Source organism: Gorilla gorilla, chromosome 11, assembly GCF_029281585.2.
Source record: "Gorilla gorilla gorilla isolate KB3781 chromosome 11, NHGRI_mGorGor1-v2.1_pri, whole genome shotgun sequence".
Lineage (NCBI taxonomy): Eukaryota > Metazoa > Chordata > Mammalia > Primates > Hominidae > Gorilla > Gorilla gorilla.
In genome coordinates, this window is record NC_073235.2 from 128,314,853 (window position 1) to 128,336,492 (window position 21,640).

General features: G+C 37.9%; 1 protein-coding gene across 2 annotated transcripts in view; it reads left to right on the plus strand.

Annotated features, from left to right (window-relative positions):
* NYAP2 (neuronal tyrosine-phosphorylated phosphoinositide-3-kinase adaptor 2) overlaps positions 1-21,640 on the plus strand; it is a 335,042-nt gene that overhangs the window by 208,947 nt on the left and 104,455 nt on the right. The window lies entirely within an intron of this gene.

Consider the following 21,640-nt stretch of genomic DNA (forward strand, 5'->3'; position numbering starts at 1 on the left):
TAATTGGCTTTCCCTAAACAATGTCTCTCCTCCACATTTATATGTATATTTTTTCCCCAGGAATACTATGACAAATTTCATATTGGCCACTAATGATTCCCAAACACTATTACTCTCTATAAACGTATTTATTGAGAGAATCAGTAAATAAATCAGCAAAATGTACAGTGCTGATACATTCAGTGCTATGGCCATCAGTTATAATACCCCTAAAAGGTTTACTCTTTCTGCCTTACTTTTTACATGAAATTTTAATAGCTATGACATATTTATCTCTTCCAAATATGTATTAGTAACTGTGATTCCAGCAATACCAAGTTCTGCATTTACTTTGATAGAAATTAATTATTCTCATTAGCGTTTGTAATGGAGGAATTATTCCTCTTAGCATTTGGTGTTTGCTTCAGAAACATTCATGAATGTATTTTCAGAATTATATCTTTTAGGAAGAATGGAAACGATATTTTTCTTCCCATGCATTAATATTTTTAGTACCTGAATGCCTCTGATTCTTTTAAAGATTGAGGCATTTTTCCATCTGCCTGTTAGAATGATTTGAGTCTTAATTAAAGTTGATTGCACCTGTGCATATATTCAGCTACCCACACACTCCCACCTAAGAGTGGAAAAGCTTGTCTTTCCTTCAAAAATTAAAAGTGGGAACTCTTATCCTTTTTTTAAAAATTTATAGTCATAGAAGACAGATAATACTGTGAAGTGTTAAATACAATGCCTTCTGGCTGTCTTAGATCAGTGACTTTTTAACCTCCTAATGATTGTTTGTCAGTTGATGTAAGAGTTGATTATCTTTCTTAATCTGCTGGTTTTCTTTTCATTTATAGAGCAGCCTAGCTGAAGTAGCTAAGTAAAAAATCAGAATTTAATAACAAAGTCTCATCCACCTACTCACTGGTTGGTTGTGCTTGTTCTTAGATTTGGCAGCCAAGTTTTTCCTTATTTATGAAGTTGGGGAATAATCATAATGTAAATAAATAAATAAATAAATAAATAAATAAATGATGGCAATCATCTTCAAACTTGGAGTAGTGAAACATTTTTCTTTTCTACCTGTAACATGTTTTCTCCCAAATAATTCTAACAAATATAAAATAGATTAGCTCCTATTTATTTACTTCTACTTTTCTTTTCTTTCTCTTGGTGCAAACAGGACAAATAAAATGCTTTCATTTTAAAATAGGGAAAACAGTGGAATCACAAGATCTAGCCAGTCTACAAAATTAAAAACCAAAAGTATGTTAAGTGTTGCTAAAAACTTTCTGTAATATAAAACAGTGTCTCTTAATCCTGGTTTTAACTGTGGCCTAGGCATGAATATTTTTTGAAAGATCCCATTTCTAATATGCAGTCAAGAACAGGAACATCTAATATAGAATTCATTCTGGTACTTAGTAGAATCCTAGTAGAAGATCATTGAGTCTAAATTCCTCATTTACAGTTAAGCAAATAGAGGAAAGTAATTTGCCCAAAGCCTCAGAGTTAATTAGGGCTAAGTCTGAACTGGTACTCAGGGGCTCATAACCCCAAAGATGATTCTGTACAATGTTGTGGCTGTGCGGTGCTATGACTGGGACTCCCCAGATCAAAGTGTCCAGAGGTGTGAACCTTCTGCACTTGGTTTCCAAATTGCTGGTATAAATTTATGCGCTACATTATTAGTACCAATTTTATTTTCTCCAACAACATCTAGGCCATTTCTAATAAAATGTGATAATAGCCCATGCAACAGGAACTTCGATTTTGTTCCACAAATGCCTAATTGTAATTTCCTATGAGTATTAACTCAGTGTTGAGGATACATAAAAATGTTCTACATTACATCTTCCTAACCTATAAAATGTCTATTCACAGAGTATTGCTTTGACTTTTCAGTCATTCTCTTTCTATCCTATTGTTCAAAGGTTATTCTGACATCACCACTTAAAAAATACATGAAAACAGAAATGATAGAGACATTGATAGAGTTTCACATTTTCTTTTCCTATGGAAGGAAAAGTTAATTTGAATTCCTTGCATCCAGTAGATAATTGGTCTACTTTCTTGCCATGGCTTTAGTAATCAGAGATTCAAATTCCTCTTATAAAGCCAAATTCTCTTGAATATCTCATAAATGGGCCACTCAAATTATAGGCATGGTTTCTTTATTCTGTATATACCATTGTTGCTTCTCCTAGAGCTTGGCATCATTTCTTCTGTATTTCGGCTGTCTGATTGTTCACACTGCTGGCAGCACCTAAGGATATTTTGTATGTAAAACCACCCTTCTTCTGTTCTATTGTAAGGTATCATTAATTAGTTAGAAAATCTCCTTGAAACAGGTCAGTTTTGTAGTTTTAAGAATATTGGACTTCAGTAGGGGGACACTTCTCATCAAACATCATTTCTTGTCATGTATTAAGGCTCACATGTATCCTATTTCACTTTAAACTGAGAAAACAGTGTATATAATTTTACATCTTGGCCCTTTCATTTATTTTTTCCCCATAGAATTTAAGATCCAGAAGGCATTTCAGAGATGGTATGGCCTAAATCTCTTATTTGAGCGATGGGTACACAGAGGCAGAGAAAGTAAGAAAATGTACTCAGTGACACACAGATGATGGCAAAACCATTACCAGGGTCAGGTTTTCCAGGAGTTAAATCCAGAGATCTTTGTACTATGCCAGTCTATTCAGCATTACTATGATGGGGGCAGTGGAAAGGAGAACCAATCTAACATGACATATGTTTGAGTCCTGTGGCCTCCTTTCTTCAAGAACATTCTTTTTTAGGTTGTTAGCTTTATGTTAATTTGCTGCGTTGTGTCCTATTTAAGACTGACTCTAGCAGCAAGTCTTCCATAACTTTGGCACATGATTTTGGAATTTGTCAAAAGATAAAGACATCTTAAAACATCCTAAGTCAAAATTTGTACCTGACCCAGGTTATAAAGATTTTATAACCCTAAAATCCTGTTTGGTCAAGACTGTAGAATTCTATTTTTCCCTCTAGGAGATTTTTATCAGTTGTTTCCCTATCAAAAGAACCATGAAGAACTGAATTTAGAGGGAATAAAATGAGCTGCCACACTGTCAGGCCTTAAATGGAAAAGGACTAAAAGCACACCATTGCCATTACAGGGGCCTTAGAGAACTGTGGGCATACATATTTAATGCGGTAAATTATAGGGAGACATTTGCATGTTTATGCACTATTTTGAAGTAAAAAGGGTTGTTGAACAATAAGGACACTTTCTATAATTATGTTTCATTTTTAATATGCAGAGAATTGACTCGGGGTTCAGAGTAGTTATTTAATGAATTCTCAATATAACCTTGTCTGGTATTTCTCTCACTAAATCTTGACATCAGATTAAGACCAGACAATGAGGTTGGTTAACAAAAAATGATTATCTTGTCATTGAACAGTTGGTAGATTTTGGAATCCCAATAAAATGATCTTCATCTGGTAGATAGCCACAAATTCTGTGGCATTGGATGCAAACACCAGTTGTTTATAAAATTATACACTATCAAATGTTTTATATTTCTGCATTTTTAAAACTAGGTCTGTACAATACGTTGAAAAGGGTATTTTAGAAGTTGATGGCATTCTAATGTTGAGATGGTGACATCTGTATGTCTGTTGATTTCACATACCCAGAGATAAGGCACCACTGATAATGAGCCTGTGACCTGGGATAATTATTCTCACATCTTCCTTCTGGTGCCTCTCATACACCTCTCTTGGGTGAATCTTCCTTTAAAACTGATGGCATCATCATATCCTGCTCCTTGAAAATAAATACAAACTCTGTAGCCTGCCACTTAAAACATTCAATTTGTTACTTCTTTTCTATGTAAATTCAGGTTTCATTCTTTCTAATATAAAGCCTGCCTTTCAGAAACAGGCTGAACTTATTATGGTCCCTGAACCATTATTTCTCTCCATCTTTCAATTTTTTAAAAAAGTATTTGCTGTGCTATTTTGTCAGGCTGGACATTTGTGGGCTTTAACTTGCTTATTTTCTACGTGTCTCTACCACACAGTGACTTTCTCTACCACACAGTGACTTAATCTACCACACAGTGACTTTCTGGAAAGGAGGATCTGTGATTTGGGTCACTTTTGCCTTATTCTTAGTTCTGAGCCACAACACCATACATGTGAATAAATGTGACTAGGGAAGGGAGGATGGTAGCATAGATGTGGCCCCATTCCCTAGTCCAAATGTCACCCTGGACTGTTCTCTCCCTCTATATTCCAGCCTTGCTCCTGCACCAACTTCTCTTGTGTCTTCTCTTTTCATTCCTTCTGTCAGTGGGCCATTGTAATCACACTGGCCTGAAACCTCACCTTCTAAACTATGGCTGTTCCAATCTGCCCTATAGATCGCTGCCTTTACTTCTTGTCATATTCTTGCTCAAAATTCTTTAATTGACTCCCAGTCCCTGTAAGATATGTCATCTCTCCTACTAGATTGCAAACCTACTAAAATCAGAGAACAGCTGCTACATAATTTTAAATCTTTAAGTCTTCTGGAAAATTATAGGTATTATAATACTTGTAATCTGAATGAACAAACCGAGGATAGGATGGATCCAAGACAGTAAGCTATAGTCAACTCCAGTCCCAAGTGATGCCGTTCATACTCTTCTTACATGAGCCTACCTGATTATGAGGCCTTTTGTAAGAGCATAGAGACCTTTACTTTTTGTCATGCCTCTCTTGTTCACCATCCCTGCAAACAGCTTTCCTCTCGCCATTTCTTAGGCCTAGATGTGCACATAGCACATTCAGCATCAGCTTTTCGTAGGACAAACTCAAGGAAAGAAGACAGCCCAGGACCTGGAAGTCAGCTTGGGACCAGAAAGGCAGAGACTTATTGGGTCCAAGCTGCATATGGAGAAGTCTGTAAAAGAGGATAGAGGCTCTAGATGGGCACAGGCTCTTGGCTTCATGGACTCCTTGTCCCATGTTGAGAAGTAACAGGATGAGAATCAGAGTGAGAACCTCCAAAGTGCAGTGCTCGGGGCAGGGACACTGGTTGCCCAGAGCTAAGGGTGGTACTTTCTTTATTTAAATCTGCCCCAAATAAAAGATGTAAAACTCAATGATATTAAAGTGTTAATAGCATCATAATATTTGAGATTTGGAAAAGGTCCTTAAAGGTGCTTGAATGTGGCATGATATCCACACTTTAAAAATGAAGAAATGGGAATCCAGAAAGCATGTGGTAAACTGCAGTCAATTCTGTATTTAAATTCAGATAAATTGGGAATCACACCTCAGCTTTATTGTTCACCAAGCAGGTGTTACTGGGTAAGTCATATAACCTCATTGTGCGTTGGTTTCTTCATCAGTAAAATGAAGATTATGTAGTTGCCTCGTAGTTCTTAGAAGACTTTCATTGTCCTCCATTCATTTCTTCAAATTTCTTCCTACCCCACATGAAATCTAGAAAGTGGTAGAATTAGATTAAGAGTTCATGTACAGTTGGTATACTGGTCTGCTTAGGCTACTACATCAAACTGTGGACTGGGTGGGGTAAACAGAAACTTATTTTCTCACAGTTCTGGAGCCCAACATCAAGGTGTTGGCAGATTTGGTCTTTCTTGAGGCTTCTCTCCTTGGCTTGCAGATGGCCACCTTCTTGTTGGGTGCTTATGTGACCTTTACTCCCTGTGTATGCATACCTCGGTTCTCTCTTCTGGTAAGAACACCAGTCCTATGGGTTTCGAGCCCCACCCTTGTGCCCATATTCACCCTTCATTACCTTGTTAAAGGGCCTATGTCCAAATAGAGTCACATTGTGGGATTAGGACTTTAACATGTGAATTTTAAGGGGAGTCAAAATTCTGTCTTCATAACATTCCAGAGAGTTTAGAATAGTAGATAGAAGGAAATAGTAAATACATGTAAATAATTGAAAATTTCTGTTATACACCAGGGTTTAATTTTTTCCCAAAACTATGGGATAGTATAGAATGGGATAGATATTCTGAATTTCAGCCCCATCTCTGCCAGCAACAGGCTATCAGTAGGCCATACATTCATAGTTTTCAAAGTGCGTTCTGTGTAACAATATATCTTTTGGAATTGTTCTTGAAATGGGGGGAAAGTCACCCTAGAGAATAAAATTAAGGAATCTCAACATTATATGAGCCTTCTAAACATGCACAATGCCTAATAATTCATTAAAGACTTGAAGAAATCTTAATAGCAAGGCTTTCTGTTTAACTGTTTAACCAAGCCTTTTCAAAAGTTATTTAACAATAGAACCATTTTGTTAAGAACATCTATACTCCATTGACAGTTGTAGAATATTTATGCCACGTAGAATTTGCCTTTAGCGTATATCAAAAGCTTAATTTATGGACTTCAAGGTTTCAGCAAGCTGGTTGAGTTTGGGATGCAGAAAGGAAGAGAATGGGGCAGGAAGCAAATTTTGAAAATGTGTGGTAGACAGAAATCAAATGTAGGCTATGGGATCTACATTACTCTGTTATGGAAAGTCTGGAATCAACCATCAAAACCCCTAGTTTCCAGACATTTCCCTTCTCAGAGGAAAACTTATAAGACTAGAGCCTCAATTCCTCCTCTATACTGCAACCAGAGTGATCTTTTACAAATCTTAATCATGTGTGTGTGTGTTTTCCATGTATCCCTACATAAACATTCAGCTGCTTTTCTTTGCTCTCAAACTGAGCAATGAAATTCTTTTCAGAAGGAGGCCCCGTATATCTGACCAGCTCCGTCTCTTCACCTTCAGTTAGTAGTGCCTTTTATCCCTTTCTCTCTTCACTCCAGCTGCGCAGATCTTCCCCTCTTCCAATTTGCCATGGGCATTGCACAAATATTTCCCTCTGCCCGCAAAACTAATCTAATCCACCCTCACCCTCCCCTTTGCCGTTTTTGAATCACTATTTAATCAAGATTTCTTGACTTCCCTCCTTAAAAAAAAATAATCTATTATATCTTTTCATTATATCTATCATCTCTTCTTGTAGCTCTTATCAGAGCTCTAATTCCATATGAGTTCATGTAATTATTTTCTCCCTACCTTACATTAGGAGTTCTATTCAGGCAGAGGTCACGGTATTTTAGTTCACTGTTCTATTCTTCCAGATCACAGTGCCTGGCATTCAAAATGTCTAGACAGATACAGTAAAGGCATATACATTTTACCATTGGTTGAACATAATAAGTATATATATATATATATATATATATATATATATATATATATATATACACACACACACATATATATATATAGTATACACACACACACACTTTTCCTCACTTGTCTTTTATAAAAAATCAATCCAAAAAAATTTCAGAGTAAACTGCTGAAGCCCGTTTTAGAAAAGTCACATTCTTTGTTTTCTGGCTTGTTTTAATGTTACCAATAAATATATCTTAGTAACTGTGGTTTGGATAACCCACTACTGTGCAGGAGTACTGATCTAGTATGTGTCCCAGCTGAAAACTACTACAGGCTTCTTTATGACTGTCTATTGAAGTGTCTCAGGAGATGAGTTGTGTATAAGATGTACTATCTAGATTTCCATTTCCCACATCTCATTATTCCACTCTTCCTGTTTATATAGTCTTCACATTTCCTGAAAAGAAAATTCTGTTGTTTTTAATAACATAAATAATCCTCCTTAAAATAACCCAAACAAAACAAAACAAAACAAAAAGAAAACAAAGCGAACCCTCTCTGGAAAGGCTGTTTGTTTAGATAGACTTGCATTCATGTCCTGGTTCCTCCTGTCACCCACCTCTGACTGGCATTGGGGAGCTTACACAACCATTGAGACCGTTGGTGAGTTTTCCTTGGTGAGTGTTTTAGTTTGCTCAGGCTACCATTACAAAATATCATTGAGTGGGTGGTTTAAACAACAGACATTTATTTCTTGCAGTTCTAGAGGCTGGGAAGTTCAAAGTCAAGGTGCCAAGACATTCAAGTACTGGTGAGGACTCTCTTCTAGGATTGGAGATGGCCACCTTCTTGCTGTATCCTCACATGGCAGACAGAGAAAGCACTGCTATCCCTTCCTTTTCTTATAAAGGCACTAATCCCGTCATGGAGGCCCCACCCTCACAATCTCATCTAAACCTAATTATCTACCAGAAGCCCCACCTTTGGATATCACACCCAATGTGTGTGATAATATCACATCTGGGTCTAGAGCTTCAACATATAAATTGGGGAGGGGGTGTGGCTCACATATTCAGTCCGTAACAGTGAGTCTTCCCAGTCAACAGGACCCTAAGTTTTGCTTCACAGTGAAGCCTGGAAGGGCTAGGTAAATGTATTAGTCAAGTTTCTCCAGAGGGACAGAACTAGTAGGATATTTGAACATATGAAAGGGAATTTATTTAGGAGAATTGACTCACACAATCACGAGGCGAAGTCTCACGATAGGCTGGCTGCAAGCTGAGGAGCAAAGAAACCAGTCATGTCTCAGTCCAAGTCCAAAAGATTCAAAAGTAGGGAAGCCTACAGTGCAGGCTTTAGTCTATGGCTGAAGGCCTGAGGGTCCCCAGAAATCCACTGGTGCAAGTCTCAGAGTCCAAAAGCTGAAGAACCTGAAGTCTGATATCCAAGGGCAGGAAGCACCCAGACCAGAGAAAGATGAAAGCCAGAAGACTCATCAAGCCGGCTTATCCCAGCTATTTCCACTTGCTTTATTCCACCTCTGCTGGCAGCTGATTGGATGGTGCCCACCCACATTGAGGGTGGGTCTTCCTCTCCCAGTCCACTGACTCAAATGTCAGTCCCCTCTGGCAACACCTCACAGACACACCCAGAAACAATACTTTATGAGCTATCCAGACATCCTTCCATCCAATCAAATTGACACCTAAAATTAACCATCATATTAAAAACTGGAAATAACATTTGTAAGGAGTCTAGTGCAGCATCTGACCCATAGTAGCCACTTAATACGTGGTAGCTCTAATAACAGTGTTGATGCTGCTGCTGTTATAAGACATCATGTAGAAGAACTGCATTCCTGACTTTCCAATAGTAACTAGAAGACATTAAGTTTTTTTAATAACAGGCAGGGAAAAACATTAAAAACAAATCATTAATGTTTTTAATAGCTCACTTTCTTCATTTATTATATAGTCCACTGTGATTTGATTGGGGGAAAGTAGTAGGAAGGAGAATTAAATTAAACTATATGTAGTTTAATTTAATTGAAGACTATAATAAAAAGAACGTAGACACTCTCCAAAATGTAAAGTGAAGGTGTATTTTAAAACAGAACTAATATTGTTGAAGCCTCATGAACTGTTTTGGTTTTTTCTGAAACTTTGGTGTCATAGAAGTATACAAGTTTAGACATAGGAAAATTCTTACAGTTTGTTTCAAATCCACGATTGTATCTGAGAAAACCAAGGCTCAGTAAGAGTTGTTTCCTCAGATTCCCAAAGATTTTATTGAACTTAGCTGAGAATGAACTACAGATCATCTCAACCCCAAGCCAGGATGTTTTATAGTTTTTGTATTTCTGGGAAAATATTTTAATTCATTCTTATTTATTCCTAAGTATAGCTGATTTATATCTAAATTATGTATGTTAAGAACAGTTAATATTTTATTTATGAACATTTTAAAATAATCATTTTTTAAACTATTTCTTGCAGATTTGGGGGTTTTGCTACTATTTTGAATGAAAAACTATTTGAAAATTTTGATTGGCACTAGCCTCATTCAAATTAATACAAATAAAATATATGTAAGCTGTTCAAATGAATGATCATTCTAGAGATTCAACTACTTTTACACTTGACACATATTTACTAAAGCCAGAGGATTTAAAATATCTATTCAATACTCAATAAAGAGTATGAGTTTTATAAAGGCATTTTATTACAACTAGAGCTAACAAAAGCATCACATATTGGATTTTTGAACTGTATTTGTCAACCTAATTTCTCTATCTCTTAGTTTTTCTGTCAGTATACCAATAAAAACATTTTCTTCATTAGAAACACAAGGATCTAATATTTAGACTGTGTTTTACAGAAGAGAAAATGAGAAATAATTTCTGTTAAAATCTGTATGAAGAGTTGGGCAGAAGCTGAGTGCTACATGAATTTATAATTAGAATTAAGAGTTACATCTAGAGAATAGTCCAACTGCTACTGCAAACAATTCCAAAACCTCAGCAGTGTACTGGAATATGATTTACTTCTGGGTTATGTCACAGGCCGTGATTTTTGTCACAGGCAAAGTGGAAACCAATTAGTGAATTCAGTGAAAGATGGGCTACTCTTCCAGGTTATCGGGAAGTTTCCATCTAGTGGGTGTGACCGCCTCTAAAATGTCAAAAAAATCCCAGCTGGCAGAAGAAAGCAAAAGGACAAGGATTTTATAGGACATTTGATGCCCAGACCTGGAAGTAGCATATGTCATTTCCACCTGCATTCTAATGGCTAGACCTTGGTTATACAGCTCTCCCTAGCTGCAAGGAATGCTCATAAACATGGCTTAACTAGATGCCCAGAGAGAAGGACAAAGGGATTTGGTCAGCATGTGGCTAGTCTCTTGACTTCCTCAGTACAAACATAAATGAAAAGATAGATTGAGTTCTCTGAGCAAATTGCCCCGCTCTGCCCTGCAATACTAGAATTTCTCAAAGAAAATGTTACTGAAATATGCCAGTACCTGAGATCTACTATTAATGAGGGATGTTTCAGGCAGAAACAATTTGGTGGCAATATCTCTACAATCCTCATGTATTCTGATAAAAAAAAGAATAATTCCAACGTCTGGATATTTGGTGGAGAGCTTTTAAAGGCCAGACATGGTCTTAAAAATTCTATTTATTATTCCATGCTATGAAAATTTGTTATTATTTGCAACTATTTTATGGAGAACTGTTGTGTATAAGTCAGTGTGTGTGTTCCCCTGTGTTACAGTGAGAGGTGAACACTGCCTGGTGTAGGTACTCCCAATGCAAATTTAGAACTCTCACTTTCCTGGTCACCATGACCTGTATTCTAATTGAATGTCACAGTGTGTGTCAAAACTGTGGATTCTGGAGCTGATTAGAGCCAGCCAGACAGAGAAGTTTACCTACAAGCCCAGGCAAGTGCTGGGGCCTTCTCGTTGACCTGCTGTTTCTCCACCCTCTAAGTTTCTAAGGAAAAGAGGGCAAAGGCCCTGTGCCTCCACCACAAAAGAGCATGGCAGAGCAGGGGTAATGCTTTATATTTCATTATTCTTTCTCTCTTGTGTAAACTCTGTTGAAGAATCTCTGATAAAGAAAAAGGCTTTTTCTTTATCAGGTCTTTGCTAATTGCTGTTTGTGCGATCTTGGGCAAGTTGTGTGAAGGCTCTGTGCTGTTTTTACACCTGTAAAGTGATTAGGACTTTTTGCATATTCCACTTGATTCAGTGTGCCCCATCTGTGTGTAAAACATCATTTTATCTTGTTTGCTTTCATAAACACAAACCTGGGCTTTCTTTCCAACTGTACTGAAAACCATGGAATCTCCAAATGACTGAGCTGTTGTTCTTTCTCTCTATATATTTGAAGAGAAGGCATCCCTTGGATGTAAGAATTGACATAGCTGACACCAAATAACAGTTTATACAAGAGAGAAAGAATAATGAAATATAAAAATATGCCCCCGCTCCTCCATACTCTTTCATGGTGGAGGCATAGGGCCTTTGCCCTCTTTTCCTTAGAGACTTGGAGGATGGAGTAATAGCAGTGTAACGAGAAGCCCCCAGCACTTGCCTGGGCTTGTAGGTAAACTTCTCTGTCTGGCTGGCTCTAATCAGCTCCAGAAACCACAGTTTTAAAATACTCTGCGATATTCAATTAGAATACAGGTCAGGGTGACTGGTAGAGTGAGAGTTCTAGATTCGTATCGGGAGTGCCAACAACTAACCAATGGTGGTACTGGAAAGAAAGTCAACGTGAGCTCTGTAAGAGCTTTCTAGAAATTAAAGATTTTCAAAATTGAGCCAAGGTTTCCCATGAGGTAGGAACTGGTCTTCCCTGGAGTTATCCTCCGAGAGGCAGGACAACCATCTCAGTAATTACAAACACACACCTTACCTTGAGTGAACTGTTCCAAGTGGTGATTTCCAAGGGCTGTTTCAGTTCTAAAATTTGATGACTGAATCTAATACCCATCTGATAATGCAACTTAGTTCAGTGCCTCCTTTAGTGCTTAAAATGTGTTGTCTTTTCTGCTTAATTAATCTGCCTTGATCACTTATCCTTACTCTCATTGTTCAGCAGTTGGAGTAGCATGCAGTGTCTTTGATCCTGTTGATTATGCCAATATGAAGTAACAACTTGGAAGCATTCTTTATGTCCACAGAAAGCTCAATTGCTCATCAGCAACAGACCTTTGGTCTCTCTATTTCCAGGCACAATCAGAGCCCGCCCATATTTTGTAACCAAGCGATCTCTATGTGAGATTTTGACATTTCAAAAATCACATCAGTGGCTCATGCCTGTAATCCCAGCACTTTGGGAGGCCAAGGCAGGTAGATCTCTTGAGGTCAGGAGTTTGAGACCAGCCTGGTCAATATGGTGAAACCCCATCTCTACTAAAAAAATAAATAAAAAAGCTGGGTGTGGAGGTGGGCACCTGTAATCCCAGCTACTAGAGAGGCTGAGGCAGGAGAATTGCTTGAACCCGGGAGATGGAGGTTGCGGTGAGCCGAGATTGCACCATTGCACTCCAGCCTGGGCAATAAGAGTGAAACTCTATCAAAAAATAAAAAAATAAAAAAAAAAAGCAGTCATGAACCACACATACAAAAGCTTTTTATGTAAATCATCTGAGTCATCTACATGTTCATAGAAGCAATTAAATGAATGACAGTTGAATCCTTTTAAATATTGCAAAAAAATAGGAGAATAGAATCTTAAATTTTCCCAAGTAAATGATGTGACTGTTCATATTTCCAAATAAAACTCATTTTTCCAGGCAAATTACTTGTTTTTTATGGCCTATTAATAACAAGTGGTAATTGTGGAAACATTTATGGCTTAAGAAAAGACAATTTTGACAACAGCAACTAACTCATGTTCTCCAGTTATTGAGGGCTATTGGTTTATGCTTGCTATGCATGGCCCATCTGCAGGGAAACATTGGAGAGGTGGGTATGAGCCAGGGATGGGATTAGAGCCAGAAGCAAACAGTAATAAGCTATTATCCTGGGTGAAGCAGGCATGCAGTTATTCATCCCATCCCTTCAATTCTCACTGAGGACTCTATTAGATACTGAGTACCAATGTGAAAGATGTAGTCTTTAGTCTAAAGCTTGTGATCCAATGGGGGCAACAAGATATATAAACAACAACTGTGACATGTCACATCAGAGCACAAGACATGTGCCATGGAAGGCATAGGGTGGCCCAGCAATGACACAACGTTTTAATGTAATACCCTGTTTGCTTAGGTTGCAGAAATGTAGTTTGGCTTTATACCTCATAGGTACCCCCAGCAGCTACTGTATACACAGCTACCGTACCAAGGGCTTATGACTGCTGGAATTAAAACCAAGGCACCCACATGTCACCTTGATCCAAAGAAGATCCAGAGAAGCTGCAGCCTTGGCTCCCCACAAATATTTTATTATTTTTGTCATATTGTCCCACGTCCTCATGTCACCTAGTAGTCCACCTGTCCATGTGCAGACCAACAGATCAGGGCTTACAATAAATAGGACAGGTGCAACATTACACTCTGTGTTATTGTAATTGCCAAGGTGAAAGTATTACACTATGGCAGGCTCCGAGGTCACTTTCTTTAGGGCAGCCCAAGCCTGATATTAACTCTTTACTCACAGCTTTAACTCAAACTAGGAAAAGGAATTAGGAGAAGTCTTCCTTGAATGATAACACCCAACTTAAGTATTCCCAAACAAGACCTGGCTAATCAGTTCATCACTTTGCTTTGGAGGACAGGTGTGTCAGGCTGAAGAAAGAGCAAATATAGAGAACACAACTCATCATCTCCACAATTAAAATAGGTAATGGAAAAGAAATGTTGAGAGCTGCCAGAAACTAGTTTACGAAGGGCCTGATGTCTTAACCCAAAGCATTGGAACTTGGTTCTAAGGGCCTTGGGGAATCAGGAAGTAATTTCACTGGAAAATAAATGGAAATGGATCATGACAGGAGACAGGCAGGTAGGGGCTTTTGCCTTAACACAAAGAAGAAAAGTGAAGGCAAGAATAGAGCCATGATGGTGGTTAGGGAAAAGTGTGGAAAAGTATTATATGCTTCTGTTTCCTGTTCAAATCCCAAGACTGCTAAGTTGTGGGCACTCTCTGTGCTAGGGGTGACATAGATTAGATGATTGCCAAGTGTCTTCCTGGTGAACCTGTAAGAAGGGTAATCTATGTCACTAAAAAGAACAGTAGGAGAAAAAATAATTCTTAGCATTGTTATGTAAGGAACTTTAAATGCATTATCTCATTTAATCTTCACAGGAACACAATAATAGCAATTATTATCTTTGTTTACAAATATGGAAATTGGGGTTCAGGAAACTTGACTAAGGTTAAGTAGCAAATACATGGCATGGCCAAAATGCAAAGTGGAAGTTTGTCTGGCTCTGAAGACCATGACTTTTTAGCTAGAAGAAGAGCAAGTTCAGAGAGAGAATAGTGCTGCCAGTTTTAACAGGTTGTGCCCCCACCCAGGCGGTCATAGGCAAAGGCTCATTCATGCTATACTGTTTTGTTCCTAGAGCTTAAAAGAGATCTTTAGGTGGTGAGGATTTATAAGAATCTTCAGTACTCGTTTGTTACTGAGTGAATCAATGTTGATGAGGAAGAGTGAATAGGAGATTCTGGTAAAACCCACTAATGTATGGGGTCAGACCTAGCAGTAAAAGCCATTAGACCCAGGAAACCAAGTCTTCCTAGGTGGCCCAGGATCCAGGGCACAGATGGAGAGGGAGAGAGACAGAGAAGAAGCCAGAGAGACAGAAGTAGACACACAGACAGCATAGAGAGGCAGGAAATGGGAAACTTCAGGGTTAGCTGCATGAGGTGTGATGGATTAGAATCCTGGAGGGAGTGTTTGCTCAAAATTGAATTGCTCCTGGTCTTATCTTTCTTCTGTATCCTGCTTCAGCCTAAACACTGTAACAAATTTAAGACAATGATATACAAAACACCCAGTCTGAAATACAAATATAATAAAATAATACATCCATTTTTGTAATAAATTTAATTCAAGTTCAGATTTCAATGTGAGAATTAGATTTTAGAGCAATAGTCAACATTCGCTCATTCATTCACTGAATAGAGGATAGGTGCATTCTATGCAGTTGGCACCGTGAGCTACATGCTGGGGCTGTAACTGTGAACACTTAAAATAACTCAGATTCCACATAAAGCTTTACCACAGTATGTAAGATTGATCTTGTTCCAGAGAGTTTATGTTACTAAAATCAATTTTGTTTTCAACAGACTTTAAAAAGACATTGAGATATATGGATATGGATAAATATGTCCTTTTCCTCTGAATAGGTTTCCTTGAGTTTTCAATATATCTTATTTACATATTATATATTACAAGAGTCTAATTGTCCACTTTCAATTTGTCTCTTTTCAACAGCTATTTTGAAGATTTTCATATTTGTTTGAATTAGAAAACACCTTGGTTAGGAAGCAGTTCTTGAATACATACACACACACGCACACACGCACACGCACGCACACACGCGCATGCACACGCACACGCACGCACACACGCGCGCGCACACGCACATGCTCACGCACATGCACGCACGCACACACACGCACGCACGCACACACACACGAAAAAACAGATTTATTCCCAAATAAAATTCTCAATAATACATTTATGATTTTCTTACAGATTTTTCAGCTCTGCTTTCTATTTAGGAGGCAGACATTAAGGTATACAGGCACAGGTCTGAGTAGTACCATTTCTTTAATCCTTTTGTTCAAGTTTCTCTAAATACACCTGCCAAAATTTACTGAAGACTAACCTCTGGGACTTGAAAACAAAGAAGAGAAAAACACACACACAAAATTCATTTCCAAAGCTGTAGGCTTTTATTTAATTGAGGCTGGAGACCTAAGTGACACTCCCTGGTTTAAAAATCTGGAAGAGGGCTGGGCGTGGTGGTTCACACCTGTAATCCCAGCACTTTGGGAGGCCAAGGTGGGCAGATCACGAGGGCAGGAGATCGAGACCATTCTGGCTAACATGGTGAAACCCCATCTCTACTGAAAATACAAAAATTAGCCGGGCATGGTGGTGGGCGCCTGTAGTCCCAGCTACTCGGGAGGCTGAGGCAGGAGAATGGCATGAACCCGGGAGGCGGAACTTGCGGTGAGCTGAGATCGTGCCACTGCACTCCAGCCTGGGCGACCAGCGAGACTCCGTCTCAAAAAAAAAAAAAAATCTAGAAGAGAAGGTGGGCTGAAGCAGATGGGTCGTTAGGCTTTGAGGCTGTGACGTTTGGAAGCTAGAGTTACACTTCCTTTGAAGCTGTGAATAAACAGCTTGGGAATAGTTTATAATGTTATTTTCTGATACTGGTTTTATTCCATTTGTCTCGGGACACTGAAAAACAAGTGTTGGTTAAATTATCTTTAATTATTGTGCGGGAATATATTGCCTTTACAATATTTTGACTTCTCATAAAAAGACAAATATTATATGATTCCACTTACATGACATACCTAATGTAGTCAAATTCTTAGAGACAGAAAGTAGAGGAGGGGTTGTCAGGGGCCAAAGGGAGGAGGAAATGAGGAGCTGTTATTAAGCAGGTACAGACCTTCAGTTTTGCCAGACAAAAAGAGTCCTGCAGATTGATTATACAACGAAGTGAATGTACTTTACACTAGTGAACTATGCACTTAAAAATAGCTAAGATGGGAAATTTTATGTTATATGTATTTAACTATATTTTTATAAAAATAATGATTAAAATAGTACTTTTATGTTGTGGTATATTTTAATACAGTTTTTTAATTTTTTTTAATTATACTTTAAGTTCTGGCATACATGTGCAGAATGGGCAGATTTGTTATATAGGTATACACATGCCATGGTGGTTTGCTGTGACTGGCTTATTTTACTTATGATAACATCCTTCCAGTAGCAATAAACCCTTATGCTAGCATGTGCCAGAGTTCCTTTTTTTTGTAAGGCTGAATAATACCCCACTGTATGCCTGTACCACGTTGTGTTGACCCAGTCATCGATGGACACTTGGGTTGCTTCTGTCCTTTGTGAATAATGCTACTATAAACTTGGATGTACAAATACCTGTTTGAGCTCCTGATTTCAATTATTACTATTATTGTTACTTGAGACAAGGTCTCAGTCTGTTGCCCAGCCTGGATTGCAGTGGCACAATCTCAGCTCACTGCAGCCTCGACCTCCCAAGAGTCAAACAATCCTCCCACTCCAGCTTCCCAAGTAGCTGGGACTACAAGCTTGCACCACCATGCCCAGCTAATTTTATCTTCTTTGTAGAGACAGTGTCTCGCTATGTTGCCCAGACTGATTTGGAACTCCTGAGATCAAATGATCCTCCTGTTTTGGCCTCCCAAAGTGCTGGGATCACAGGCATGAGGCATTGAACCTGGCCCCTGCTTTCAATTATTTTTCCATGCTTTATTTTTTCTGCAGAGCACTGATTACCATCCAAATGCCCTCTTCCTGCCCCCAACTAGAGATGCAAATTATTTCTATTTGGTAGAAAGATGACTCTAAAGGTTGTAATTGTATTGCCTTAAGGACATTAACCAATTTTATTTCTTTTCTTTCTTTCTTTTTTTTTTTTTTTTTTTTTTTTTTTTTTTTTTTTTTTTTTTAGACAAAGTCTTGCTCTGTTGCCCAGGCTGGAGTGCAGTGGCTCGATCTTGGATCACTGCAACCTCCACATCCTGGGTTCAAGCGATTCTTATGCCTCAGCCTCCCAAGTAGCTGGGATTACAGACACCTGCCACTACGCCCAACTAATTTTTGTGTTTTTAGTAGAGATGGGGTTTCACCATGTTGGCCAGGCCAGGCTGGTCTTGATCTTCTGACCTGAGGTGATCCACCTGCCTTTGCCTCCCAAAGTGCTGGGATTACAGGCTTCAGCCACCATGCCCAGCCACAACAAGTTTTATTTCTAACCTAGCAATTTTATTCTAACATTCTTTTAAAAATGTCTATAAATACTTAGGTCCTCCAAATGCTCTTTGGATCAGCTTTACCATCTTGCTTCATCATTAATGATTAATAAATTTCTGAAACATGTTCATTCCAAAAAAATATGTAGACTTCATATACTTGATTTAATTATAACTAAAACAAGTTTATACACAGGCCCATTTAAAAACCTGAAATCTTTCTGAGACTGTATTGGAAGAGACTACAGCAATATGGAAATAAATGAAGATCAAACAAAAGAGACAGGCAAAGGCTATTTATTCAGAGCTTGCATTTGGCAAAGACTCAGAGGCAGGCAGAGGAGTAGGAAGGCTTTATGGGGGAAAAATGTTCAATTAAATTTGGCCTAAAGCTGCCTCCATATGTAATGAATTGCAACCTAACTTAGTATGTAAATAAACTACAATCTATCATAAGAGTATATTATTGTAACTAGTAGCTGAGTCTTGGCCAATCATAGCAGCCAACTTTTCAGCCAATCACAGACTGCAAACTGGCCTGTAATCAATAAGGTGAAGGCTGGCCTGTAATCAATCAGGATATTTCTTTTTTTTATGTAAAAGTAACGATTTAATGACTATAAGCAAGACAAAGCAATAGAATTGTGCTTCTTTTTCAGACTGGGGACAATGAAATGTTTAGCTACAATTTTCCTATACAAACATGAAACAATATTCATATAGAATAAACACCCTCACAAATAACTGATGGGTGATGAACACACACCAAGTTCGACCAAAGCAAAAAACAAACTGAAAATTGTTGGGTGGGGTTATTCATATTTTAAATTCAACATGCTTGCTCTATTTAAAAATACCTGTAGAAGCTCATAATAAATAGCTTCTATTTCCAGACATAGCAGAGAAGGCATATTCCATTGTTAACTGTAAAAGCAACTCTTAAATTTGAAATTACTGCTATACCATGTATTAAAATAACTTTAGATAAAATGCCTTCTTTTAGCAACCTGCTGGTTTATTTTAAAATTGTTTTAGAATTACAGTGATCAATATGCATTTTTAAAATACAATATTAATTCCATCATAGCCAATGGAAAATTAACACGCTATTTCCATATTTCTCAGTTAAAGGTTTTTCTTTACTGCAACAATTTTTAAAGTAAACATGTATTATTGGAGAAAAGTATATAAAGAAAAGTATATTCTATATGTTATTTCTTTTTTCTTTCTATAAATACTGCCTGACCAGGTTGCTGGGCAGAGATCTCTGAGCCTTTACTTGTTCAGGGTGCTGCCCAATTCACAAATCATTTCTTTTTCTCAAATAAACTCTGCTAAATTAAGTTTGTCTAAAGTTTTTCGTTTATCAACAACAATGAAAAGGCTTCAAGTGTACCTTGACTGGGGACTATTAACTTGGGGAAGTGGCAGGTAAGCACACTAGAAATGGGGCATTCTATGTGATTGGTTAAAGGTGTATATTTACTTTTCCTCTGTTGTTCCTAAGTTGGAAACTGGGGCAAAAATTGGGGAAGCTAAGTTGTTACTCAAGTCTTGACTGTTTGAGGCCAATTTTTACATGGGTGGTTGTTTAGCTTTTAGGATTATTTCCTAGAGACGGGTCTACGCCCTACAAGTGTGACTGGTACCTCATAGGTTGACTTCCCAAGCTAGTTACTGTAGATAATAGGCTACAGTTCTATTTCTAAATGTGATTTGGCAATTTTCCATTTGTATAAGACTCTTAGTAATTATCTAATGCAGAAAAATTAAATAAACTAATAAAGGCCAAATGACTGTATTTAACTCAATACTACTTTTTATGTGTCCGGCACTTTTTGGTTTTCAAAATATTTTAAACTGTAGAATATTATCAGATTTTTAAAATAAAATCAAGGAAGTTAGGTAGGGCTGGTATTTTCTTTGTTTTGTACGTAAGAAAAATGAGGCTCCCCAAGAGGTGACATGGGTCACAGCCACAGTTGCAAAGCTGAGGCCTCTGAGATTCCTGACCCGGACTGCTCAATATATAACAGCCTGTTCTATCTGTGTCCCACAGATTCAGATAATGGTGAACCAAAGTGTGACATTTGTGTTATCACACTGCTGAAAGTTGATAAGGATTTTAACCCAAGCATAAAAAAAAAAAAACCAAATTCAGATTTTTTGAATCATTTCTGTGATTTTCTAAAAAATTCCTTATTTGAATTAAACTGTTAACCTGGTGAATTTTACAACTTGTGGTTATTAGATAATCAGATTTTTGAAAATACTATTAGCTCCATTAACATACTTGTTATCACTTGATTTTCCAGTTCCATCAGGAATGTTATATTTCCTACACAGATTAGAAAGATGTGTGAAGAACTGAGAAATCTGCAATATAAATACATTAAATTAAAAATTCATGGAGCAATATGATAGGTGGTGGAGTCAACCATTTTTTAAAAATGCAAAACAAACAAAACCTCAATACCTGCCTTAAAATAACTCAAGGCCTTTTGGGAAGAGCAGATACATAGAACTATAAAGCAAGGTCAGTGCAGAGATGACCATGACCCTGCAAGAGTGGTGAATGGGTGGGAGGGCTTCAGAGGATACTTAAATTGAGTTACCAGGAGTGAGTAGAGTTAGTTAAGCAAAGAAACACAAGACATAAGGGCATTCAAAGGAGGGGTGGTAATAGCTGTAGAAGACAGCATTGTTTTTATTAGGGGGGAGTGGGGAGGAAGAACCTACAACCAATGTAATACAGGTAGGTTAACAGGGAAAGACAAAACTAGAGGGGAAGGAAAGAGCAAGAAGGTGGAGATTCTTGCCGATGATATTAAAGAGCTTAGACATTCTATGGGCAACAGGAGGCTTCTGGAAGGATTTTATTCAGGGTTACATTATGATCAGATTTGCATTTTCAATAGATCATTTTGGCAGTATAACGAGCTTATACTTCGAGGAGTCAAGGATAGAGTCAGAGACGGGTTGCAGTAATTCAAGTGACAGGATTAGAGCTGAACCAGAGCAGTTGAGGTAGACATGAAACAAAGTGGAAGAGAAGCAAGAGCAAGACATCCAGAAATAAAATCTGTACAATCTTCCGACTGATAGATTTGGGGATTATCACTTAAAGAAAGAGAGAGACAAACTTCTAGCTTGGATAGTTGGTTGGACAGAAAGAACCAGTAGTTTAATAAGAAATTATCAGTTCAGTATCTGAAATGTTCATATGGGGACTCCAGATGGATTCACCTAGCAGGCAGCTGGATAAATGAATGTAAAGATAAAAAGAATGGTCCAGGCATCTGATAAAATATTTAGAAATCACTAACAATTAGATGATTGCTAACTGAATCCTTGAGGACAAAAATCAGAAAGAATATACGTAGCAGAAACAGCACAGTGGCTAAGCTAGCACCTCGGGAACAACCAGTGTGCCAGGGATGCATGGAGGATGAGATGATATAAATGACAAAGGAAAGGTGTTAG